The sequence below is a fragment of the Stenella coeruleoalba genome, assembly GCF_951394435.1.
Source record: "Stenella coeruleoalba genome assembly, chromosome: 20".
Lineage (NCBI taxonomy): Eukaryota > Metazoa > Chordata > Mammalia > Artiodactyla > Delphinidae > Stenella > Stenella coeruleoalba.
The window spans coordinates 16,990,033-17,017,863 of NC_137166.1; the positions used below are offsets into that span (position 1 = coordinate 16,990,033).

General features: G+C 38.0%; 1 protein-coding gene across 8 annotated transcripts in view; it reads right to left on the bottom strand.

The window, feature by feature from the left end:
* The window catches only part of ZFHX3 (zinc finger homeobox 3), a gene marked incomplete at its 3' end in the record, with an annotated part of 1,354,624 nt that overhangs the window by 1,262,696 nt on the left and 64,097 nt on the right, over window positions 1–27,831 (bottom strand). For all 8 annotated transcript variants that reach the window (XR_013825252.1, XM_079907054.1, XM_079907056.1 and 5 more), the window contains exon 2: window positions 21,802–22,067. The remainder of the gene's footprint in view (window positions 1–21,801; window positions 22,068–27,831) is intronic.

Sequence of the window (27,831 nt, forward strand, 5' to 3'; positions counted from 1 at the left end):
AGCCTCTCAGATGGCTCCCAATAATCACCATATTCACACCTTTGTGTAATCCCCTCCTCTTGAATGTGGGATGGACCTACCAATTTACTTCTAATAAATAGAATATGGTCAAAGTTATGGGATATCACTTCTGAGATTAGGCTACAAAGAGACAGTAGCTTCCTCTTGCTTAATATAATGGAAGCCAGCTGCCATACTGTGAGTTGCCCCATAGAGAGACCCCTGTGTCAAAGAACTGAGGGAGATCTCCAACCAACAGGTAACTGAGGTTCTAGTCCAACAGCCTCATCAATAACTGAATCCTGCCAACAACCACATGAGAGAAGTTGGAAGCATATTCTTCCCAGGTGAGGCTTCATCTGACACCACAGCCTCAGCCAGCATCCTAACTGCAGCCTCACGAGAGACCTGGAAGCAGAGGATCCAGCTAATCTACACCCAGATTCCTGGCCCACAGAAATTTTGAAATTATGTTTTTTGTTTCAAGTTACTACATTTGGGGTGGGGGGAAATTTGTTACACAGCAAGAGATAACTAGTACAATCCCATTTTTATATTTAAAAAAAGTTAAACTATGTTATGTATATGTATGGAGAGGGTGGGAACTTGCATGCAGGGATAGATGTGTGGAAGGAGAACATCCAACTGCTAATGGACTTTCTGGACTACAGAATTAGGAGAAAAGGAAAATTGTACTTTTTATTTCCATACTGTTTGAATTTATAACAATAAGTCCGTATCATTTTCATAGTCTAAATATATATTTTCTTGGAATTTTTCTGTATAATTACCCTTGTATCATGTTCTTGACTGGTAATAGTGAGGTACTACTCTGATTGTTTAGCCAAATGTGGTGATGGATTTTTCACCGACCCACTCACACGCTCCCTCTCTTGTAACAGGTATATTCTTTCAAGGACAGAGATACCACCAATGAAATGAAGCAAAACTAATTGACCCTTACAGGAACTTAACCTCTGGTTTTAATAAACTTTTGTTAAAAGTAGGTTTTAGGTTCCATAATCAGCTCCAGTAACCCAAAACCTCAAATCATCAGGATAATTTTTTCTATATTCTGAACAACTTTAGTCTTCCAATCTCAGAAAAGAACATCACCACAGCCAAGAAACCTGAAGTCATATACTGTTCCTTTCTTTCCTTCAGCAACCACATCCCATCAACCGTGTTTGTCTTGAATCACCACTTTTCTCTACTTTCATGCTACTGCCTCAATCCAACCACTATCATTGCTCCCCTAGACCACTGCAATAGTTCTCTGACTGGTCTCCCTGTTCCCACATCTGCTCACCTATAAATCATTCCTCATACAGGCCAGTATGGTTTCTTTCCTTTACTTTCTATTTTGAAATTATTTCAGACTTACAGAAAAGTCGTGACACCAGTACAAGAATAAACAAAGAACCTCTCTGTACATTTCCCCCAAATCCCCAAGTTAACATTTACCACATTTGCTTATCATTCTCTCTCTCCACACAATTTTTCTGAAGCATTTTATATATCTTGTTACCAAGGCTGTTGCCCCAGAATCACACCCCTGCCCCTCCCTCAAATGGAAACCAATTGCTCTTATCTAAATTTCAGGAGGAAGCTGCAAAGAGAATAACAAGAACTGCTTAGAACCAACTAGGCCCAAGATGGTCAACATTTGACTTGCAATAGACCTTGAGCTTCATTATACACTTATTGTAATACATTAGCTAAATGACACACCCACCAGCACCATGATGGCTGACAACTGCCATGATAACAACTGGAAAAACCCATACAAGGACTGAAAAGGAGTGTTGCCTCGGTTCTAGGTTCAAACCACACCCCTGTTCTCAGATAAGTCATGAATATTCTTCCCAGTCTTTCCAGTTCCCTCCCTTTTACCTCAGCCCTCTTATGTATATGGCATCATATATACAGTGTCAGTCTGAGAAGCTGATTTGCAAACTAAGTTCCCACTTCCGCATTCCTTGGCCATTGAATAAAGCTTGTGCTGTTTTCAGTCTCAGCATTGGTTTTGTTATTGGCTTAGTGAATCCAAGGGGAAGGAGAACCTCCTTGGCAGAGACAAGGGGTCTCTGCCCGGGGCTAGGACCCCAGGGTGGGTCCAGGTGACCAATTCAGTAACAATCTCACCTTTTTACCCTTCAATACTTTCAGGCATATTTCCTAAAAGCAATAACTTTCTCTTGCATAAAGAGTACACTTAGCACAATTAACATTTCATCATAAAAAATGTAAAAAGTCAGTTGTACCTCCCTCACCATAATGATAAGCAAAGCCTTTCAGGTTGTGATGTCTTAACAGTTACTGCATGAGTGCTAAATGTTGCTTTTAATTAAACAATAAAGAATGTAACGTCATTTCTAGTATCTTTTTTTATTAAAAAAAGAGTACACATCAAAAATCAGGAACTTAGCACTGATAATTCTATTATCTACGGACCTTATTCAAATTTCACCAGTTGTCCCAATAACAATGCTATCTTTTAAAGAGTAAACAAAATTATGCCATTCTCCTGCTATAAATACTCCAATGACTATCTATTATATTGTAATACTATCCAAAATTCTTTACTTTGGTGGAAAAGGCCCTGCATGTTCAGATTCCTGCCTGTTTCTCCATCATCATCATCGCCCCCTAACACTCTCCCCATCCCTCACTTTAATCAAGCCCCACAGATCTTTTTTCTACCCCAGAGCCTTTGCACTACCATCGACTGTCTGGAATGGTCTTTCCCACAGATCTTCAATGGTGACTCCTCATCACTCAGGGCAAGTGTCCCTTTCTCCTTGACTCTATGTTATGTTGCTTTCTCCTTGTATGATTTTTAGGAAGGGAGGTAGGGATATGTAATTCTAGGCTGTTATCATGTTCCTACAAGAACTCTAAAAGACTGAATTCTTTGTACTTTTGTGTCTATTTTGTTGTATTCAATTTATTTATAAATTGTTAATCAGCATATGGTACATACAGGATATTCAAATTAAATAAAACCCCTCTTCTTAAATCTCTAAATAAAGAGCAACGTATACTACCATATTATTATTCTTGAATATTTATCACAAAGTTGGTGTCATTAACGCAGCAGTGATTTCTTTCTCTCTTTGACATATTAACAGTGTAAAAGAATAGGCATTATTTCCCAAATGCAAGCTTACCTATAAGTATTCAACGATGAAGCTCTGATTACAAGATGTGATTCTAAGGACATAAATTAACTACTTTGTTTCAATAACCATGTATCATCAATGTTAATGTGTAAGGCATTTATATAAGGGGTGCCCTAAACATTGCTCAGAACTACAGCAGAATCATGAAAACAGTACCAGAGAACAACATGTTAATTCTAAAAATGACACGATAGGAAGTAGAAAATGATTACTACTATTATTTTGGGCTTTATGACATTTCTCTGTAGTGCCATCCTGTGTTGCCCCTACTTCAGGTAGCAATCTCTCGCCTTCCTACGCTCAATGACAAGGATTACATGTTTGAATAAAATGTCAACAACCCACATTATGCAGGGTAATGGGAATCCATCATCTAAATATCGTTGCAACTAAGGACTGTCATGTTCAAATTCTCCCTCACTATTCATAGCTGAGAGAAACAACATGTTTAAGACCTTGCCTGAGTTTTCAGCTAAAAACCACTTGATTTCAAGGTGACAGAGTATGTTCTTAAGAGCTGTTACCACCTTGGATAATTATAAAGCTAGAGAAAGGCTGTGAGAGGGAACAAAAGAAGATTAACCAAGGCGGGGTCGCCAGTGACCCAGAACTAAGAAAGATGCCAATTGGGAAGAAAATTGAAATAAGGTGCATGTGAGGAAACCTTTATCAACAATTAAAAACAAAGAGCTTACTTCATCCTTTTGAAAGCTATAGACATTTGTGGCTAAAAACAGAGGATTTTGAATACCGTCAAGGTCACAACTGCAAATAGTGAGTTGGTTGGCAGTATTAAAAAACACAAAGAACAAAAGGATAAAAGTAACCAAAACAATTGTTGAAATGCAGAACAGGGAACTGGGAACAAGACATTTGGCCTTGGCACAAGCCGGAGGGCATGGAGAAACTGTTTACCAAAGCTCTGGGGCTGTGTGCTGTATTGTTGTTTGCTGTTGTTGCCTGAAGATTTTGGCTAGTTGAAGTCAGTACTACTCTTTTTCAAGTTAGTTCAATTCAACTAATATATTCTAAACCAGTGACCTCTAAATCCTAGTTCACCAGGATACGGGGAAAAAAGATACTCAAACTTTTTATTTTTTATCTCTCTTTTAAAATATCTACCTTGTAGATGTTATAAAATGTATGTTCTATATTAGAACAACAGTACACATAAATTACTATACCAACAAGCCTATAGTGAAGATAAATAATCAAAAATTGTTTACTGGGCTTCCCTGGTGGTGTAGTGGTTGAGAGTCCACCTGCTGATGCAGGGGACACAGGTTCGTGCCCTGGTCCGGGAAGATCCCACATGCCGCAGAGCGACTAGGCCCGTAAGCCACGGCCGCTGAGCCTGCGCGTCCGTAGCCTGTGCTTCGCAATGGGAGAGGCCGCAACAGTGAGAGGCCCGCGTACGGCAAAAAAAAAAAAAAAAAAAAAAAATTGTTTACTGAGAAGGGGTATGTGATCAAAAATATAGATTGTGATTCAGTAGGTCTAGGGTGGGGTCCAAATGACTCTGGTGGACATTTTTAACATATTTATTCATTTTAATCCTTTCAACAATTGTACCATTAGGTTATACAATATTCCAAGGCAGGTATTATAACTATTCCCATTGTCCAGATGAGAAAACTGAGACATAGCAAGGTTAGGTCATTCCCCAAGTTCACACAACTAGTGAGTAAGGGAAGCAGAATTCAAATACAGGCAGTCACACCAAAGCCAGGGTTCTTAAGCACTGCACAACAGTCTCAAGAAGTTAGGGAACTCTGACTGATGGAAAATAGTTAAGCAATAGAGATTGGAGAACTGAAAATCCCAGGTAGGAGAGATGGGTGGGCGTCCAGTGGGGAGTTTCACCAGTCTGAGTTACCCCCTAAACTCAAGGTTTTCTCACTCATGAGTACCAAAGTATACTCCTCAACAATCCCTCACATGTTAGTCACATTTGATTGGTTTTGTGAGATGGGACAATTCTAGAAAGACAAAGATAGGAAATAAGATGCAAACACTGCTTCAATAAAATATCACCCAACCAGAGCAGCTCACTGTCATTTTTTTTTAATAGAAGGATTTCACCGTATGGAACTAATTATCGCCATCTGCCGTTCCATACTTCTATTTCCTCTCTAACAGCTCATTCTTCAAAAACTCAGTAGCTTCCTCCCTTTACATTTGTAAATGCTGTTGACTATGGATAAAATCCATGTTTACTTTCTATTCAAAACCTCATAGGAAAGCTTGTTTTAATCATCCACAGATGTTTCATTCAGTTCTGCTTAGCTTGGCACAGAACTTCAGAGGGAAATAAAAGAAAAATCTTTATTTTATATTTCAATTGTAGATTGTTACAGACTAAATAAAACGCCAAATTGTTACTGGAAACAACACAGCCACTGTAATAACGATAGTCGACATCTCATTTTTACAATTATAATTTTTTCTGGCATTTGTTGAACTCAAGATGGTTTCCATATTTTACAAAGGGCTTTCTTCCCCTTCTCTGAATGAACCTGCATTGAAGCCATAGAACTTTGTACTTTATTCTTAATACAGTCTTATACATTTGAGAAATATTGATATTGTTGCATGATACATAGTGATTAGGCTTTTAAATAATACTTTCCACCTTCTGGTATCATGTTTTGATACATGTTATCCTTTTGAATTCCTTTTAAAACACCCATTAACCCCAAATCCACTCTATACATATCTACTACCTCTATGGGTCTGTTCTTCCTGGCTTTCCTTTTTTTTATTTAACTAAAGAACAATTGATTATATATAAACATTCGCTGTGAATTGCATTTACACTTCAGTTATTAAATATAAGGGGTGAAAGCAGCTTTTCTGGTGCAAAGTGTATTTCCATGAATTTGTGGTAGATTCTCTACTGATCTCTAATAACTTTGACATGAGTGCTTAATATGTACACCATTTCTTTATAATCCTACCCCTCCAAGCAACCCAAAGGTCACCTGATTCATTGATATCCTTAAATTTTCTAATGAGGTCCTTTCTCATTTCTTTTCATCCACTAATGTCAAGAATCAAACTACACTCCCGAAGACCTAAGTCCAAAATTTATCAAATATTTATCTCCTCCTAAGTCCAGCCAATCACACTGCTCCTTCAGAAGCATTTCATTTAAACTATATTCACACAGCAGAGTTCATTTTGACTTTTTCTCATTCCAATGTGTTAAAATATTATAAATATTAACTTGAGTTGTTTTTACCTTTGATTCAGTACACATGGTTCTAGATGTATTCTCTCAAAGCACTAGAAAGAGCCTCTGTACCTACTTTTTTAGTATCTCCTCAATGATGACCCCAGAATGAGACCAACTGGCTTGATTAGAGAGCCAATTATGGCTCCTTGTAATTGTTCCAACAGACATGCCAAAACCCTGGTTTGATTGTGCTTATTTTGCTTTAACAGAATTCTATCCTACTGTTCTTCTCCTACAAGTGTCTATTCAGAATACATGAGTTAAAGAAGTTGTGTGTTACCGGAGTGAAGAATGAATATATTAGGAGGGATGATCGAGATTTGGGTCTAAGAGAAGCCACGAAATCAAATAAAATGTTTTAAGTCTAAGTAGGAAAAGAAACAGTTTTCTTTACATCACCATATTTTCCTACGTAAAAGTGACAACCCTTCAAAGAGTTCTAAATTCTATGTTGATAGTGAAAAAGAATATTTTCTCAAATTATCTCACCTACAAGCTATATACAAATATGACCCAACCAAGACAATGAACAAATCTAGTAAAGACCTGACTGTACTTTTTGATGTCAAGGTGTAACTAAGATTCTCTGCCCTTAATTAAAGCTAATAGTGGTTATGAATAACTTAAGGGTTTTTTAAATTATTGCACAAGTCATTCATTTCAGAAAAGGGAGTAAGTTTTAGTCATCCTTTGATATCCAGACACTGTAATCAAGACAACTGGATTCCTATGAGGCAAAGACAGCAAATTATGATCTACCCCACAAGAATAAACAAAACTTGAATTCATAAACTAAAGAGTTTTTCCTGCTATAGACTTCTGCCACCATTAACATGGTAATGACACTAAAATCTTGTCCTCTGGACATGTGTCCCCTTTAAAGAAAGAAGAGAACTTAAGTACTTTAGCCCAGGGATCCCCAACCCCCGGGCCGTAAACTGGTAAGAGTCCGCAGTCTGTTAGGAACCGGGCCACACAGCAGGAGGTGAGCGGCAGACAAGTGAGAGAAGCTTCATCTGCTGCTCCCCATGGCTCGCATTACCGCCTGAACCACTTCCCCTACCCCCAGCCCATCCATGGAAAATTTGTTTTCCACGAAACAGGTCGCTGGTGCCAAAAATGTTGGGGACCACTTTAGCCTAATTTCTCTACGCGTATATAATATTGGAGGATCCTTTTATGAACATAAAATACAGGCCATTCGCTTTGAAAGGAAGAGTGAAAATAGAGTCGTCAAATTTCAAAGGAGATTGTGATTGACAGTCCGCCTGCCAATGCAGGGGATGCGGGTTCGTGCCCCGGTCCAGGAGGATCCCACATGCCGCGGAGCGGCTGGGCCCGTGAGCCATGGCCGCTGAGCCTGCGCGTCCGGAGCCTGTGCTCCGCAACGGGAGAGGCCACAACAGTGAGAGGCCCGCGTACCGAAAAAAAAAAAAAAAAAAAATACTGTAAGCCTATAAGAAGAGAGGCATTTTATTTTATACCATAGTTAAAAGTTAATATAATTTATTTTTTAATTCAGATATAAGGTTTTAAACATCTCAAATGTAAACAAGTAATACCTTGTAGGTGGATCAATTTAGAATATGTCAAGAAAGTTCCACCCACTTCTACCCAAAAAAGTCAGATGGTTTTTAGTTTCTTCATCTGTGAGATTCTCTATTTAATATCATATTTCCTCAAGTCTAAGATGTCATTAATTGTAAAACATTTGATTTACTAAGAAAAACATCATGCCACTTAAGTTATGATAGTCCATCAACGGTAAAACACATCCCATTTTGGAGACATTAAAATGTGAAAAAAAATGTGCATCTTACATTTGGAGAAATACAGTGAAGTCCTTTCCATATATTCACATAGAAACAAAACCCTAGTTCTGGAATACCGTAAAATACTTGCTTTGGGGGGATACAGAATGTATAATAAATGCTTTAAAGAAAGAAAGAAAAAGACATCTCACAGATAACGTAGCAAGTTACCTTGTCTATACAGGTTCAGAAATCTGTTTGAACTCTCCAATATATATTTCTCCCACTGTGGCCTTACATACCTATTTATTTTACCTTTAGTGCTGATTATAAAAGTAAAAAGTATTTATATTTTAAATTTTAAAACTTTAGAAAAAGGATCCTGATAAAGATCTGGCCTGATTTTGATCTGCAACAACACAGGCACTGTAAAAATAAATAACATTACAAAAAAATTTCTAAACCTTCTCTTTTTCTGTTGTTTTGTTCTTCACTTCTATATGGTCCCTTCCCACACACACAGGTGCTATTTATAGTTGCTGCTATAGCCTCCCTCCACCCCTACATTGTTCACCCAGCTTCTAGAGCCTTTGACCAACTTTCGACAGGAGACAGTCAACCTCAATCCTTCCATTTGATTCCTCTGAAGGAGGGAGGAGGGAAGAGGGAGGAGAGATGGGGGCTGATTAGAATTCAAAGGTAATAGGACTTGGGATGCAGAAACAGCTTCAGGGAAGTTCGAGGTTAACACAATTAATATTGTTCTAACTACTTCAACTATCTTACTGGCGCAAAGAAGCAAAGGATGGTTATGTTTCTCCTCTGAGCATTTAGTGCTTTCTAGTGGATCCCAAAATTTTGTTTTAATTAGCATAATACATATGCACACAGATTAAAGGAGGGACAACCTGTTGCCCCCATGGTCCAGGCAAAGTTCCATTGCTTATGAGGAAGGGACAGAAGCAGAAACCCTTCATCTCTGGAGTGAGGCAGGAAATCTTCCTGGGCCCAGGATTCTGCACTGATGCCAAGCAGAGGTCAGCTTCTGCTATGTGAGAGACAAGAAATTCTGTCCTACCTAAGACCAACCAGAGACACAAGGCAGAATTTGGCTGCCATGGGGAGGAGAGGAAGTAATGCTGAGAAAACCTTAACCCCAAAGCCCAGGCACACAGGAGCTGCCTAAGACTGAGGCTGGAACAATGCAATAGAGAACTCCCCGTGCCCACCAAGAGCCCAATACCAATTCATGCAACATGAAGTGATATTCCTCTGTGGCTCAGGCAGACAAGGTAGAATGGGAACATTGAGAAAAACCTTCTAGCACCCCCAGGTCCCACTCTAAGCACAAGGTAACAGCAGCCACCACTGGGGTAATCCGAGGCCTGTGATGAACTGAAGATAACCATAGCAACAACAAAGCCCAAATCTAGCTCAACGCCTGAATAGATTGATTCAACCTCCACACTATTGGCATGAAAGAAGAGAAGGCATGCCCATTACCAGGCAAAAATACTATTTAACTCAGTCTCTTCAATCTTCTACACATTATGTCCAGAATTCAACAAAAAGTAAAAAGATATACAAAAGAAACAAGATAAGGCAAGTCACTGTGAAATAATCAACCAACTAACAAGAGCAAACACAGAGGTGATTTAGACATTGGAACTATCAAATAGGGACTTTAAAATAAGTATGATCATAATATTAAAGGATCTAGAGGAAAAGATGAACAACATATATGAACACAGGAAATGTCAGCAGAGATACAAACTACAAAAAAGACTCAAATGGAAATGCTGTAAGTAAAAAAACATAGTATTAAAAATGAAGAATTCCTTTGATGGACTCATTAGCAGATGGGACACAATGAATCTAAAGATGAATTAGTAGAAAGTATCCAAACTGAAACACAAACACTCACAAAAGAATGAAAAGAAGTTTAAAAATAGATAAAAACAGAGCTGTAGGATCATATCAGATGGCCTAATATATATGTAACTGAAGTCTGAGAATGAAAAGAGAGAAAGAAATGTTTGAAGAAAGAATTTTTCAAAATTAATGAAAACCAATAAACCACAGACCCAAGAATCCCACAGAACCTCAAGCAGGACCTTTTTTTGAAAAAGGAAAAACAAACTACCAAAAAAACCACCTAGACACAACCCAGTCACACTGCTGAAAAAATACTGAAGACAGATGGAGAAAAAAGAAACATTACATTTAGAGGAAGAAAGCTGAGTGAAAATCTAGGAAGAAAGCTGAGTGGAAATCTAAAGTACCATCGCTTATATAATTTAATATCATAAAAACAAATTGTGACACTCATCTTGGTATCTTATTGAGTGTGTTTGATGTTTCCTCAGAATTTTCTCTGATATGACTATAGAAGTTAAGGAAAGAGACCTACTCTTATCCTTTTATTAATATTACCTTTATCGCTTTGCATAGTACTGGACAAAGCATGGGTATTCATTAAGTACTTGATATTCAGTAAGACTTCAGAGCAAACTTGCTTTTGCATTTTTTTTGCACGTTATCAGCGAGCTTTTCTCACAAGACAGTCTTAAAACATAAAAGTATTTTTAAATTACTTTTATGAAACTTCTTATCTTACATTCTCTACCTTTTACTTTTCTGAAATAAGAGACAAGATACACATTTGTGGAGTGGCCCCACATTTACCAAAATGAGGTCATGGAGCCTCTTCACTCTTGATATTTCCTCTCCCCAACACCTACATATTGAATTTTAGATAATATTATATTCACCAATGTATTGCCTTATTACCCACAATTTCTTATGTGTACTTTGTTTTTCCTCCACAGATCACTGATTCTTCAAAATAATATCTGTAATGTCTGTTTTATATTCTGTACATAACAGATACACAGTAAATTGCTTGGTTACTAATGTTAAACATGATTAAAATACCTAGGAAGGTCCAGCTCTGCCCTTTTAATTTTAGGTCACAGGCCCAAGAAGAGTGACCCTCAAATATGCAGATGTGGAGTCCTCTGTTGAACTTTACCCTGACCTTCATCCATCCTCTCAGCTGCTTGTAACCCTGCTGGCCTCAGTGTCACCTTTCTGGTCTCACATCTGTCCCAGCCCATGGTCAGATTTGAGGTTCCCTGATCTACTTCTTTATCTCTGATTCCTCCACCATCACTTTATTCCCTAGTCCATGGCCTATTTTCTTCCAAGCACTGTATTTGTTCACACAGGCTTTCTAGAACCTTCCTCATAAGCTACATACCAGGTTCTAATTCCAGTCCCAGGAGTCAGACTCTGGGAAGAGTTATCTTAAAAGTTCTGAAAACAAACAAATCGTACATAAAGCCCAAGTAAAAAGGTGATAATACCACATATGTAAGTCGTTCTTTTACTAGAATTATATTTAAGGGAAATGCAGCAAATTTTCACAAATTATCTATTAAATCAAAGAATATAATTCCAAAATTAATAGTTTAGCAGCATGTCTAAATAAATGGAATATTCAGCCTGCAAACTTCCCATAAAAGTAGAATTATTATTTCACAAAAACTTGTACCACTCTGAAGACTAGCATTTGCCAGTATGCTCTTGAAAACAAGTGTTCCTAAGAAAACTCCAACAATCTGAGCCTAAAAGATGAGAAACACTGAAGTGTCCAATCTATTTCTCTGACCCACCCAATGTACCACAGTTGATTCTTATTATTTGTGATAATTATATTCTATAAAGTTGCTGCAAACACTAAATTAGCAAATGCTGAACCACTAGCCCTAGAGGAAATATAGAGTTGGGTTCTTGTGAGCTTCTAGTCACAATATTTTCATCAACCAATCAATACATAACCTTGTTTTATGTTTAAAGACACCTTATTTGATATATATTGTCAAGTCACTAACACTGAACTCATGTCCAACAGTACTATAACTCATCCCTGACGAAGCTTACCTAACATGTATTCTCTCTGTAGGGCATATCACAGCCTTCTCGTGCTTAGGAACACTGGACAGCACATCAACATTACACTTGGGGGACATTTTATAAAAGCAAAGTCAACAAAAAGCAAAAAAATGTGGGAAATGTGGCACTCAATAGGCCACCAAAAAAACATTAGCAACTTGTTTATATAGTATCAGCACTGGAAGACAGAAGATGATCAGCTTCTTTGACCTCAGCTAGGAACATGCATGTAGGGTGACTCACATTTTTCATCAATCTGTGCATGTCCACAAATGACTGCAAATGCACTGTGAGTATTGATCTTGTGGTTACAAATAAATTTTAACAAGTAGGCAAGTTCTCAAATACATAATCCATGAATAATAAGGATCAACTGTATCCCCACCTCAAATATCTTCCTCGATGGCCCAATCTGATATATACCTTGAACCTCATCTCGCCTCTCAGTTTACTTGTTACTTATGCATCAACCTCACCCCTTGGTTTCAATGTGTGTCTTCATCCTTCTACTCATTGCTTGGTCCTAGGGTCCTTGACCCAGCAATGCAGTCACATGGATGAGCCTGGGGAAGGCCCATCCTGCCTCATGCATAGGCACTGCCCTGGACACCATCTCCACACAGCTCTTGATTTCCACTATTTCAACAACATCCATGCAAAACCTAAATTCACAGCCCATTATCACTTTCTTCTTCAATCTACTAGTATTTTCAGAATCTAAAACCTCTCATTGGAAAAGCTTAAAGGATGAGTCGCTGAAAACAAGGATGATTATCTGGACCATTTAGTTCTAAACTACTTTTAGATCATTTATAATTTTTTTAGGTCTGGGAAACCCGCAATAATTATCCCAACTCTACTTTCTCTTGCTAAGAGAAACTTGGTCAAATACTGCCTATTTTTCTTCTCCATAGAGAAGTATTAAGTCTGTGGGCCTCTGCTTTCCTTTGGGCATATTGAAGCTGTCGATAAAAACAGACAGATATATAGACATGATTATTCATTGGTGAGCTAATTTATTTTATCGACTCTTTGTTTTAGTTCCCTCTGTAACTGAGACAGGGAAGAGGAGACTGGAAAAACTAAAGCACTGAAGTTTAGACACCTTGAGCTGCGTGAACAGAGGTGCACCGAAAGCTTCATAAGGTATAATATCACAAGTCTAAGGTTTGGAAGGAACTTAAAGGTCTTCACCTTTAAACTGTGGGCACCATCAGAGTCAGGCTCAAGGTTGGCTTTGTTCACCACTGTGAGCCCAAAACATCAATACTTTGCCTAGCACACTGTAGACAGTAAAAAATATTTAGTTATTTCTCAGCAATAAAATAAATGATATATAAAACATGTGGACATACCTCAAAAAATGTTAAGTGAAAGAATCCTCACACAAAAGGCACATTCTGAATGATTCCATTTAAAAGAGGATCCAGAATAGGCAAAACTAATCTATAGTGGAAAATAATCACAATAGTGGTGCCCTGGTTGGGGTCAGGAGAAGAATGCAGATTGGAGATTGCCTGGGATGGGGTACCTTTAACAAGCCTCTCCCCCAGGTTTTCTGATGTGTGACCAGATTTGGGAATGACAGATCTGCTCCAATCATTAGAAAGTCTTCTTTGGGATTGGCTCATTTCATTTTTGGAAAGCTCTATTGAATTATTTTTTTCCTTCCATTGAACTAGAATCTACCTCACTGGGATCTACCACTCATCTTATTTTCGGAGCCATAAACTGAAACCCTCTCCATTATAATAATTATAGCTTTCATTATTAATGCTTATTACATTATGTTAGGTAGTATGTTCTGTGCTACACTCAATATGCATTATCTCGCGGCAGCCTTTTAAATTTCATCCCCACGCCCTCCCATCTTCCTTCCTTTCCTTATACCAAGCACTTAGAGGAGCTTCGACTTTCAGGAAATTATGACATGGCTTCTAGTCACCTCTCCATCTTTTTCAGAAAGTGGTCACAAAGTGAATCTCAGACATTCTACTCTGCTGTGAATGAGTTTCAAATCTTTTTCTGAAAGTAGGTATTGACAGAAGTGGACACTAAGCAACATAAAAAGGAGAGCCTAGAACCAAATAGAGAATATTTGGCTACTGTTCTACCTGACACCAGTCCTACTTAAAAGGAGATAGTGTGTTCCTCTATTCAGCCAAATAAAAGAGTTCAAGCGATCTGGAAACCACAGTTTCTACTGTTTACAATTTAGACATGTTTGACTGAAATTTAAAATGAATCCTTTCAGCTGCCATGTTCCATGACCTAAAAAACATTTGTATGATATCTCAGTGTAAAATAACTTTACCTCGAGGTCTTTAATTTTGCTTTTTTGAGTAATATGTTCAAACATTCCTGTAAATGGCAGAACTTTAAACAAGCTGGATTGAAAGATTTTTTTAATAAGATTTGGGGGATGAAATCACCCAGTTACCTGTTTTTTCTATAGTCTACTTAAGATTTCTCAATTTTATAATTTTTACATGAATTATCATTGTACTCTGTCATGAATCAGATGGACGGATTAACTTTTTGGTGCCGTCAATCTAACCTTCAAAGTGTTGGCATTCTTGGATGGGACACTTTTTTTTTTTATGAATTGACGTTCTTCATGTATTCATAATGTGTTTCGTTAACATATTCCTATGGTTCTTCAACTGCTGATTTCAACACTGGAACTCTCCATTTCCAGCATATTTAGCCACAGTTCCCAGCATATTTAGCCACTGTTAGGTTTAACTTTGAAACTGCCATTTTTGGTGGCCAAAATGGTTCAATCTTATACTAAATTTGGAATTAAGGTAAAAGGTAAAGCAGAAGTACTATCAATTAACAATTTTACTTCTGCCTCTCACTGGAATGATTCTCTTTCCTCTCTACTGTGAACTAAAGTATAATTTTTTATCATGGATATTTTTTATAATTTTGAAAACATATACCTGAATCTGCCTCTAAGACAATCTTTTCCCCATTTTGACTCAGCTGTTCTTGAATAGCCACCCATCCTAACTTTCAGGGAACCACAAGTTTAAATGCAATGTCAACGTAGACTTTCAAAGGTAGAATGGAAATAAAGATATTTTATGTTCTTCTAAATAGTCTTTAAATTCCACTTCAAGTGGCTTTAAGATTATACAGAAGGTGCTTATAATTCTCTTACTATGTGGCATTGTGCCCTAAAGAACCCAGAAATACTCAGAACCTGCAAAGATGAGGAATTGATAGTATAAAAAGAATTTTAAATAGCAAATAAATCTTTCATAGAGATATTTACATTTTGAACATCTGGATATCAAAAAGATTTTACAGCAATTATAGGAAAGAGTTTTCTTTTGACAATATAAAAATGATTATTATCTGTGATAACTTACTATGAAATATATTTTGTAACCAATGCTCTTAACTTATATTTTCCAACTTGGATTAAATATGTGTATTTTGCATCTGAGAAGGCTAATTCCTTCCCAGATCTCACCAATACAAAATACTTTGTCTTCTGTGTTCCCTGCTATTACCATCATCTGACCCTCATGCTATCTTGTTCTATTAGTTTTGATACATACGTACATACATCTCATCTACTATTTGAACACTCCTTGACGAGTGAGAATATGTCTTAAATATCTGTTTCTCTCTCAAAGTCTTGTATATTGGAAACATCCTTGCACACTAGAGCTCCTATCTCATTTAAATCAACTGTTTTTTCCCCTTAGACCAATTTAGTTACCCTTATTTGTATCCTTCCTATTCCATCTCTGCTCCTATTTCTAGGGAGGCAACAACTGAACAATATATAGTAGTCTAAGTACAAACACACCTAATTTTATTTAAAACCTACAGCTAAGGTGATAAAGACTCATGTGCTTAAAGCATCTGTGTTCTATGTAATCCCAGAATGTATATAGGTACTACGTGAAAAATTAAATCAGGTATTAGCTCAAAAGATCTAATGGCCATCTCAGATGTTTCAGGTCTCAAGTTTAACAATATTAAATATTTCTGTACTACTAATCTTTCAGAACTATGTTAATAAGATCCATGTGTGGATTGAGTCACTTCACTAGAGAACCCCACTGTCAGTAACCCCAGGAAATACAAAATTCTTTAATATAAGATCCCAAGGAATCTCCATGAGAGATACCTTTCAAAGGAGCACACGAATATCTTCTGCCTTAATTTCTGATTATTACTTTCAAGTAGAACATAGAGAGATTTCCAAGGCTAAAATCTAAGGCAAATGTCCAGATAATTAAAGTCAAAAATCACAGTAATCATCTAAGTAATTGAAAAAAATTAGTTATTATTAACATGTGTAATCAAGGGCCTAGGGTTAAATTCCTGGTTCTGTCACTACCTTAAGCTGAGAGGACTTGGAACGGTCATTTAATCTCTCCAAGTGTGTCTTCTCATATCTTGAGTGAAGAAACTGTCCATCTACTTGAGAGAGATACTTTGAAAATTATGTTAGAGCAGGGTTTCTCAACCTTGGCACTACTGACATTTTGGGCCTTATGTTTCTTGTTGCAGTTCTGTGCACTGTAGGATGTTCAGCCACATGTCTGGTCTCTACCTACCAGATACCAGTAGTATACACACACACACTGGTAGGAACAACCAAAAGTGTCTCCAGTCATTGCCAAAAGTCCACTTTGGGGTGGGGGGGCAAAATCACCCCCCACCCCCAGCTAAGAATGACTGAAATAAATGATTTATATAAAAGCCTTCACTGACACATCAAATATTGATACATATAGATCACTTATTATGTGCCAGACACTGTGCCCAAGTCAAATAAGATGTGATTCATGCCCTCAAATAATTTACATTCTAGTACAAGAGACAGATAAACAAATCAACATTTGCAATGATGGCAGTTTGGGAGCCTGTGGAGCGGGCAGGGAACAAAACATTTAGATGTTAAAGAGTAGAAGCCACAGGAATTCGTGGCTAAATGGATGTGGGGGATGAGTAAAGGGAAGAGAGAAAAACAACATGTTAAAAATGGCTAATTATTATTTAGTACATAAGTCAAAGAGTTCTTCCACAAAAACAGGAACATTTCCCGGAAGAAAAGTCACACCATGTAAATGGTTGCAAAATAAATATTGACTCCTCTGTGACTGCTTTAATTTTAACCAGTCGGGGAACTCACATAGACCAACTACTCCCTTTCTTCCGACCAATTTGCACTCGTATCACCAGAATTATCAAGACCAACAGGGGTTGTCTAATTCCCATACTGTAACTGGACTATCAAGTCCACAAAAATGGCAGTAACGCGATGAGGAACAACGTGCACAGTTTATGGTTTATTTCATTCACTGAAGAACACATCATTTTAACATTTCCTAAGAGTTTTATTCTATAATCAACTTTAAGCCCAAGTCAAATGCATCTATACCAATGCCACGAGAAAATAAACCTAAATCAGAGTGAGAACCACCTTTCCCCCATGACAGTGGCGATGTGTATTTTTTCAGAATACTATCTGCATGTGAGGTCCACACAGAGGTGACTATTAGCTCCCCCTTGCTGTGGAACAGCAGCGCAAACAGCTATCCATTATCTCATGGCACTTTCTAGCTTGTGTGATACCAGCAAAATGTAGCTTCAAGACACACAACACAGTATTCATTAGAGGAAAGCTAGTTAGACGCTGCCAATGGGACCCTTTGGCTTCTGGTCCTGCCCAGGTATTTGGATGAGGTCCAAGTGCCTAACCACATCAATTTCAAATGAACTTCTCTTTGCAACTGCATGTTACCCAATACCCCAAAGTATATGAAAGCCTTCCTGATTTTTAGAGTTTATAAGCCCCCGACAATGGAATTCTGTGTGGAAATATCAAAATTCAAGTAACAAAGAATTTTTCAGAGGATCAAAAATAGAAACCATTATTGGAGTATAAAAACATTTTAGTTACCTAAGAATATACATTTCTAAGAAAAGCAGCCTTATTAAACGATGTTTGCTCACTAGGCAATTTTCCTCCATTTAATTTTCATAAATAGATCCCTTTGAAATTTATTTTCCCTAACAAAGGCTGCACATTAACAACAAATGATACAACATCTTCAAATTTTAATTAATGTCAAGAGCTTTATTTTGCTTCCAAGCAACTTACAGAAACATGTTATTAATATAATTTAATTTAAGGGGGTAGGCATTTGTTTTCTATTTTTAAAGAGGTGGTTCTGAAATTCTGGCCCTGTCAACATCATTTAAACATTCCTGTTCCATGCCTCAATATAATAAATTAAATCAGCATTTTAATTGTGCCCATGCTTTGTGGTTCCTGGCAGCACAAAAAGATTCTCTGTGAGTGCACGACTTCGCCCAAAAAAACCCCACTGAGTGATTAATTACTAGTCTGGAAGATATAAATATGTCTCTCAATAAAGACAGTATGGACTGCTGGAAGCTCTGACCTTATACATCTCTGTAGGACGCCTTAACTTAGCAGACATCCTCCTAATTCAAACAAGACTCTGGCTCCAGCATTCACAGACAGCTCTACGGTGATACACTGTTTCTCTGTTGAACAGCATACTTTAATTAGCATCATTTGGTACATATACAAGAATCAGAGGGAAATCGGGTTTTTTATGTACAAATATGTAGAAATCTTAAGGTGTCTCTGCTCCTTACATAAGGAAGAACTGAGAACAAAAAATAACCTTGAGTTTTTATAAATCACCATCTTTACATATAGTATTTCACATTACACCCTGATATTACTCATGTTTCATTCTGAGTTAAAGGTTTGACCAAGAAACCATAACTTTATAAACAAAGACATGAACCAGTAGGTCTATCTGGCTACGTCTGAACCTCACATATACTCTCTGGACTGAGAAGCTATCATGATCACTTGAGGGGAGAGAAGCTTACAAAAAGGACTTATTGGCCAACTCCCCTTACCTCCAAATAGTAAAAACAAGAATTGACAGAATTTCTAGAACTGTTTCTACAAGACCAAAATAAGGTAAAAGGAACTATACCAATCACTGAAATCATAAATTGCAAACCAAAGTCAACTAAGTTGAAAATAAAGATGAAGAAATATGGGGCTTCCCTGGTGGCACAGCGGTTAAGAATCTGCCTGCCAATGCAGGAAACACAAGTTCGAGCCCTGGTCCGGGAAGACCCCACATGCCACGGAGCAAGTAAGCCCGTGCGCCACAGCTACTGAGCTTGCACTCTAGAGCCCACGAGCCACAACTGCTGAGCCTGCGTGCTGCAACTACCGAAGCCTGCACACCTAGAGCCCATGCTCCACAATAAGAAAAGCCACGGCAATAAGAAGCCTGCGCACCGCAGCCCCCGCACCACAGCCCCCGCTTGCCGCAACTAGAGAAAGCCCACACACAGCAACAAAGACCCAACATAGCCGAAAATTAATTAATTAATTATTTTTTTTAAATGAAGAAATCGAGACCTGAAGCTGGCTCCTTTAAGTTGGAGAACTGTCATGTGTAGCTTTTCTAATGCTTTGCATTCATGATCGTGGCATTTATTACCAGAACTAAACACCACATCTCCTTTACCCTTTCAGTTTTCTTGTTTGTTTGTTTTGTTTTGTTTTTTTCAAGGAGTGGGAAGTCAAGATTATCATACGTCATTCTGGCCAGTCTAGAAATCCAGACATCATGTTCCTAATTGTCCTGTTTAAAACAAGATGAAAGAAAGGTTCCCTAAAATGTCAATACACATTTGGCCAAGGAAAAAAAGTCATTTGTATTCAGACTTCCACTCTACTGCTATTTATATTTCTACTGGGCCTTGTCAAAGATAGTTTTTAAGCATGGTCATCACACTTAACTGTAAGGATTAAATCGCTCAGCCAACATGAGTCTGAATTGGAGCTCTGGAGTAGACCACAATAACAGCCACACAATTTCAGCACCTCCCATCAAGAGGTAGAGAATATTTTCCCACCCCTTGAATCTTGGTTGGTCTTGTAGCTTTGACCAATAGAATACACAAAAATGGCACTACACCAATCCTGAGCCTACGACTCAAGAGACCTTGCAGCTTCCATCCTCAAACTCTTGGAACTCTGTGCCCACCATGGGAACAAATCCAGGCTAGCCTGTTAGAGGTTGGGAGCCAATGTGGGAAATAACCCCAGTCATCCCAGCTGTCCCAGATGTGATCATGTGGGTCATAAACCCATCTGCCCAGGCAATCTGCCAGCTGACTGCAGATGCATAAGCGAGCCCAGCCAAGATTAGCTAAGCTTAGCCCACATCAGAAGAACTGCCCAGCTGAGCCCAACAAACAATGTCAACCTGCAATATTATGAGCTAAATTAAATTGGTACTTTCACAGCCACTAAGATTTGGGGTGGTATGTTATGAAGAAACAGATAACAGATACAGGTCCTACAACCTCATAACTGTATCTTTTCTAGGCTTCCAGCCCCAATTCAAGTTTTCCACTATGCCCATAGCTTTTAACAGGTACTAGTATACATACTCTGTTGACCTAGTTCCTTTTGAATTCTGATACCACTTTTTTTCTGTAAAAAAATTTAGCACTTAGATAAATAATGCCCTATATAATTTCTCAAGGTATAGCTAAGTATTTATGATTCACATAGAAATGGTCTCTAAAGGTAGAGACCATGTTTTATATATTTTTATTATCTAACACACTAAACACAGAGGTGTTCAATAAATACTTGTTTTGAAAGTAGCTAGAGTTTACAAGATCTTTAAACTGTATCTGCTATGCTTTTCTAATTTATAACATGTAATTAATATTAGCCTGTTTCACCACAAAGGAGATTGATTTCATGCCTTCATAACCCTTTAACAAGTACGACATATGATAAATTTCATAAGAAAACCAGAACTAGATAAAATGTAAAATTTCTATATATAGCAAAAGATACAAAGAACACAATTTTAAAAAGGAAACTAGGAGAAAATAGTTATAGTATATTCAACAAAGACCTAAAAATCAATAGCATACAAAGAGCTCCTATGAAGCAATAAAAAAAGACAACCCAAAATAAAACTGAGAAAAATATTTAAATTGACAGTATTCATAAGTACAAATGAAAAAATGAAAACCACCTGTGCAAAGATGCTTAGCTTCACAGATAATCAGGAAAAAGTATGTTTAAATGAGAATTTTACCCAGATTACTAAAAATTTTAAAGATTAAATAAGATCCAGTATTGGTGACTGTGTATGGAAATGGGCCTTCTTTCACACTGTTCGTAGGAGTATAGAGTGGCATAGCTTTTAGGAGAACAATTGTGTAGTACAATTCCAGTTTACTTGTTTTTAATAGTAAACTGGAAAGGTAAATATTCATCAATACTCTCATGGTAAATACTGATTCACCTGTCTGTGGAAAACTATGCAAAATTTTAGAAGAATGTGATGGATTTGTATATGCTGACATGAAAAGATCAAGGAATGTTAAGTTAAAAAGGCAGGTCGCCAAACAATAGTATAATACCATTTTTTATTAAGTATATAATTGCATAGAAAAAAGGCTAGAATGATATACACTAAAATAATAGCCATGCTCAGTTAACAGGGGGAGTATAGTTGGGAGAGTGAAGGAAAACAGTAAGTTTTTACATATTTATGTATCATTTGAATGTCCCACAAGCATAGGTTTATGTGATATGCATATAATTTGTTTATATTACACATACCTGGTCAGCAGAAAGGGGCAGAGCATAAACGCATTCAACCAGGGAGCCAGAGAAAGAGCTGCACCTTCATGGAGGAAATCTCCACTTTTATCCTAGTTCAAAGCAGTGGAGTGGTCGGCATTGCACACAGAGAACAGGAACGAGCACTGGGTGCCCTTGTAGCATGATTTCCCCCATGGCAGAGAAGAGGAGATACTGAGCAGTTAAGTGTGCTGGTGATCCTGTGTTTGGCCTCTCAGGACTACAGTGGGGCATCCTCCTGGAATCTGGAATTAAGAAAAACAAGATGAGCCTCTGAACGTTAAACTTCAAAATCAGCACAGAAGGAATTAGAGGAGATGAGAGACCACCTAAAATAATAACAAAGCTAGCAGTTACCAATCTCCAAGCAATCTCCTGTGCCAAGCACCAGGGACTTTCACACATCCTATCTCAATTTCGACAAAAATCCTCAGTTGTTTTTATTTTATTGAAGGGAAAATGAGCTTAGAGAGGTTAAGGAAATCAGCAAGGATCACATAGCTTATACAAGGCACTGCCAGAGAATTGAACCCAGTCCTGTTTAATTCAACACCTAAGTTCTTAACTACCATGGATGGTGCTCTCTTCCATCACAGAAGCATAAAGTCTGAGTCGGCAATGCTGGACGATATCCTTGCTGTATGTGTTAATATAGCTAAGGATATAATGGGTCAAATAAAACAAGTATAGCTTAGCCATGGAAGCACAGAAAGGGTTTCAGACAAGCACATGGTAACAATGCCTGTTCAAAGAGTCAACAAGGACCTCGGTCCAAGGACCCATTTGTTTCAAGGAACAGGCCAACAGGGCCACACAGTATATGGACAAAATGAAATTTCTCAACCTTCCAAGATAAAGGTCAGTGCCTGGACTGTGGATTCACCAAGGCAGTGTCACTCCAGGATACCTCTTAAAAAATACATACCTCTGATACATCATATTAACAAATTGAAGGAGAAAAACCATATGATCATCTCAATAGATGCAGAGAAAGCTTTCGACAAAATTCAACACCCATTTATGATAAAAACCCTGCAGAAAGTAGGCATAGAGGGAACTTTCCTCAACATAATAAAGGCCATATATGACAAACCCACAGACAACATTGTCCTCAATGGTGAAAAACTGAAAGCATTTCCACTAAGATCAGGAACAAGACAAGGTTGCCCACTCTCACCACTATTATTCAACATAGTTTTGGAAGTTTTAGCCACAGTAATCAGAGAAGAAAAGGAAATAAAGGGAATCCAAATCGGAAAAGAAGAAGTAAAGCTGTCACTGTTTGCAGATGACATGATACTATACATAGAGAATCCTAAAGATGCTACCAGAAAACTACTAGAGCTAATCAATGAATTTGGTAAAGTTGCAGGATACAAAATTAATGCACAGAAATCTCTTGCACTCCTATACACTAATGATGAAAAATCTGAAAGTGAAATCAAGAAAACACTCCCATTTACCATTGCAACAAAAAGAATAAAATATCTAGGCATAAACCAACCTAAGGAGACAAAAGACCTGTACGCAGAAAATTATAAGACACTGATGAAAGAAATTAAAGATGATACAAATAGATGGAGAGATATACCATGTTCTTGGATTGGAAGAATCAACATTGTGAAAATGACTCTACTACCCAAAGCAATCTACACATTCAATGCAATCCCTATCAAACTACCACTGGCATTTTTCACAGAACTAGAACAAAAAATTTCACAATTTGTATGGAAACACAAAAGACCCCGAATAGCCAAAGCAATCTTGAGAACGAAAAACGGAGCTGGAGGAATCAGGCTACCTGACTTCAGACTATACTACAAAGCTACAGTAATCAAGACAGTATGGTACTGGCACAAAAACAGAAAGATAGATCAATGGAACAGGATAGAAAACCCAGAGATAAACCCACGCACATATGGTCACCTTATCTTTGATAAAGGAGGCAGGAATGTACAGTGGAGAAAGGACAGCCTCTTCAATAAGTGGTGCTGGGAAAACTGGACAGGTACATGTAAAAGTATGAGATAAGATCACTCCCTAACACCATACACAAAAATAAGCTCAAAATGGATTAAAGACCTAAATGTAAGGCCAGAAACTATCAAACTCTTAGAGGAAAACATAGGCAGAACACTCTATGACATAAATCACAGCAAGATCCTTTTTGACTCTCCTCCTAGAGAAATGGAAATAAAAATAAACAAATGGGACCTAATGAAACTTCAAAGCTTTTGCACAGCAAAGGAAACCATAAACAAAACCAAAAGACAACCCTCAGAATGCGAGAAAATATTTGCAAATGAAGCAACTGACAAAGGATTAATCTCCAAAATTTATAAGCAGCTCATGCAGCTCAATAACAAAAAAACAACCCAATCCAAAGATGGGCAGAAGACCTAAATACACATTTCTCCAAAGAAGATATACAGACTGCCAACAAACACATGAAAGAATGCTCAACATCATTAATCATTAGAGAAATGCAAATCAAAACTACAATGAGATATCATCTCACACCAGTCAGAATGGCCATCATCAAAAAATCAAGAAACAATATAGGCTGGAGAGGGTGTGGAGAAAAGGGAACACTCTTGCACTGCTGGTGGGAATGTGAATTGGTACAGCCACTATGGAGAACAGTATGGAGTCCTTAAAAAACTACAAATAGAACTACCATATGACCCAGCAATCCCACTACTGGGCATATACCCTGAGAAAACCAAAATGTTCATTGCAGCTCTATTTACAATAGCCTGGGGATGGAAACAACCTAAGTGTCCATCATCGGATGAATGGATAAAGAAGATGTGGCACATATATACAATGGAATATTACTCAGCCATAAAAAGAAACGAAATTGAGCTATTTGTAATGAGGTGGATGGACCTAGAGTCTGTCATAGGGTGAAGTCAGAAAGAGAAAGACAAATACCATATGCTAACACATATATATGGAATTTAAGAAAAAAAATGACATGAAGAACCTAGGGGTAAGACAGGAATAAAGACACAGACCTACTAGAGAATGAACTTGATATGGGGAGGGGGAAGGGTAAACTGTGACAAAGTGAGAGAGTGGCATGGACATATATACACTACCAAACGTAAAATAGATAGCTAGTGGGAAGCAGCCGCATAGCACAGGGAGATCAGCTCGATGCTTTGCGACCACCTAGAGGGGTGGGATAGGGAAGGTGGGAGGGAGGGAAACGCAAGAGGGAAGAGATATGGGAACATATGTATATGTATAACTGATTCACTTTGTTATAAAGCAGAAACGAACAAACCATTGTAAAGCAATTATACTCCAATAAAGATGTAAAAATAAAATAAAATAAAAAATACATAGCTCCTCCATGGGCCCTAAGTGAGCTTTTTTCCTATTTGGAACTCTATGGTCCTTTAGGTATATTTCCACTATTTTTGGCTATTTTAAGCCTGTTTTAAATTCAAACAATCTAATTGATTGACACAGTGCATGGCTAAAGAATATATGTATCACAAATCTGTCATAAACCTAGGCCAACTGGCTTCTCCCCACAGACCCAGAGTTAACACATATAGAATTGGGGCAAGTGGGGTGCAAGAGAAGAGTTTCAGGGAAGGGTGCAGTGTCCTTAAGCTTAAGAAAGGGATTTATGTAAAAAAATCTGGAAGGACACGCTGATAGAAAATTCATGTCCACTTTTATCTGTTTTATATACTGGAGGTCTACATGAGATTTTTTCAAGAATGGGTTCCACTGCTTTAAACAAAAAAAGCTTGGACACCAATGAGGTAGAAGGAAGGGATGGCTGATGCTCAGTTCAGTCATGACTACTGTTTCTTTGGATATTAATTGGCAGGCATTCATGGCTATGGCTGACTGAGACGTGGTTGGGAATGAATTCCAAGGCATTCTCCAGAATGGCTCTACCCAGTACTCTCTTAAAAATCTGATTTACAGCCATAAAAGAGCCCTCATAATTAAAACCTTCACCCCAAACTTCAATCCTAAATAGATGTAGGTTTTTCAAGCACTATGGTGGGCATAAAGGGAATGCACAGTTTTCTGGAAAATGCTAAGCAATCCCTTCAGGATGGAAGCCCATATCAGGAGGTAGCTGCAGTGATCAATATAAGATGTTGATCTTATGATCAACATCTAGACCTAACATGTTGAGTTTAAACCCCAGAGCTACTCCTTACTAGCTATATGGTCTAGGGGAGGTTCTGTAACCTCTACAAGCCTCAGGATTTTTACATGTAAAATGTAAACTACATAGGAATACTCTAAAGATTAATTACCTGTAAAGTGGTTTGTACTGAGACTCGCACAGATCAAACCTCCTCAAATGTTAGTTTACGTATCATCACATTGGGAACAAAGATTTGAAGATAAAATGTAAAGTGGTTTGGAGAATAGAAAGCAGTACAACACAGAGAGGGCATGAAATCAATAGAGAATAGGGAACATGAAGAGGGGAGATGTGAAACTAGAGATTTCATGATCTGCTAAGGTTTGGGCTTCACTCTATAGGGTATGGGGATCCACTGAAAGTTGTTTAGTAATTCACTTGTTCAGAAAAATACATTCTAAATGCTTACTCTGTGCCAAGCACCATTTTAGTGGAGGAAACAAGAAGGTAAATAAGGCAAGTCCATTATTTAGGAGACACAGACTTATTAATCCTGAGATGGGAGTTACAATAAAAGTATACACCAAGTGCTATGTGAACAGAGAGGGTGAAGTTTAGATGAATAAGACTGGCAGAGAAGGGAGAGATCTTCCTAAAAGTATAAGCAGCAGGTCAGAATGGGGTTTGACCGAAAAATGAAGAGAGGTTTATAATATGAGAGGAAGAACAGAAGTATAGCCTCCCACTGAGGAAGCTTAGAATAGTTGGGATTCCAACATTTGTACCTCCAGGCATCATGCTAAACCTAAAGCAGTGGACCCTAAAAATCAGCTTCCTCAGGTTCCACAAGCCTCTTGTTCTTTTGTTTTTTTAACTTTTCATTTTATGTTCGAGTATAGCCAATTAAGTATGTTGTGATAGTTTCAGGTGCACAGCAAAGGGCAGAGTCCACAAGCCTCTTGAAGATACAGATAAAACAGCTTCCAATACTTAGGGAGTCATCCCAGAAAGAAGTTTACTCCTCTGAAGCTTATCACTGCTTGACTCTTAGGAGCTACTTTGGAGAGGACATCAACAAAACTTCTCTCTTGTCCATTTAAGAAGTTCACAATCATCGCCAGTTGAAAATGGGATAAAGTGTGCACCCACGAATTGAAAGAAACAGGATAAGGATTACAAAAATTTTAAGTAGTTCAACGAAGGGGTGGTAGGCTGGATAACACCTCCCCAACAAAGATGTCCATGCCTTAATTCCTAAAACCTGTGAATATGTCTGTCACCTTACGTGCTAATGGGAACTTTGCATATGTGATTAAGTTAAGGGTCTAGAGAAGGAAATAGGATGATAGAAGCTGAGGTTGGAGTGATGCACTTTGAGGATGGAAGAAGGGGCCATGAGCCAAAGAATGTAGTCTTTTTCCATAAGCTGGAAAAGACAAGGAAACAAATTCTCCCCCTTGAGCCTCCAGAGGGAACACAGCTCCATGAACACCTTTAGCTCCATGAGACTCATTTCAGACTTTTGACTTCAAGAATCAAAAAAGAATAAATGTATTTTAAGCCACTAAGTTTGTAGTCAGTTTGTTAAAAAAATATATATCTATATCTATATCTATATATATAGGGCCTCCCTGGTGGTGCAGTGGTTGAGAGTCCACCTTCCGATGCAGGGGATACGGGTTCGTGCCCCGGTCCGGGAAGATCCCACATGCCGCAGAGCGGCGGGGCCCATGAGCCATGGCCGATGAGCCTGCACATCCGGAGCCTCTGGACAAATATATATATATATGTATATATATGTGTGTGTGTGTGTGTGTGTGTGTAATATGGGGAGAGAGGGCCTCCTCCAAAGACCTCAAAGCTCAAGTATTTTATTAATCCCCTCAACA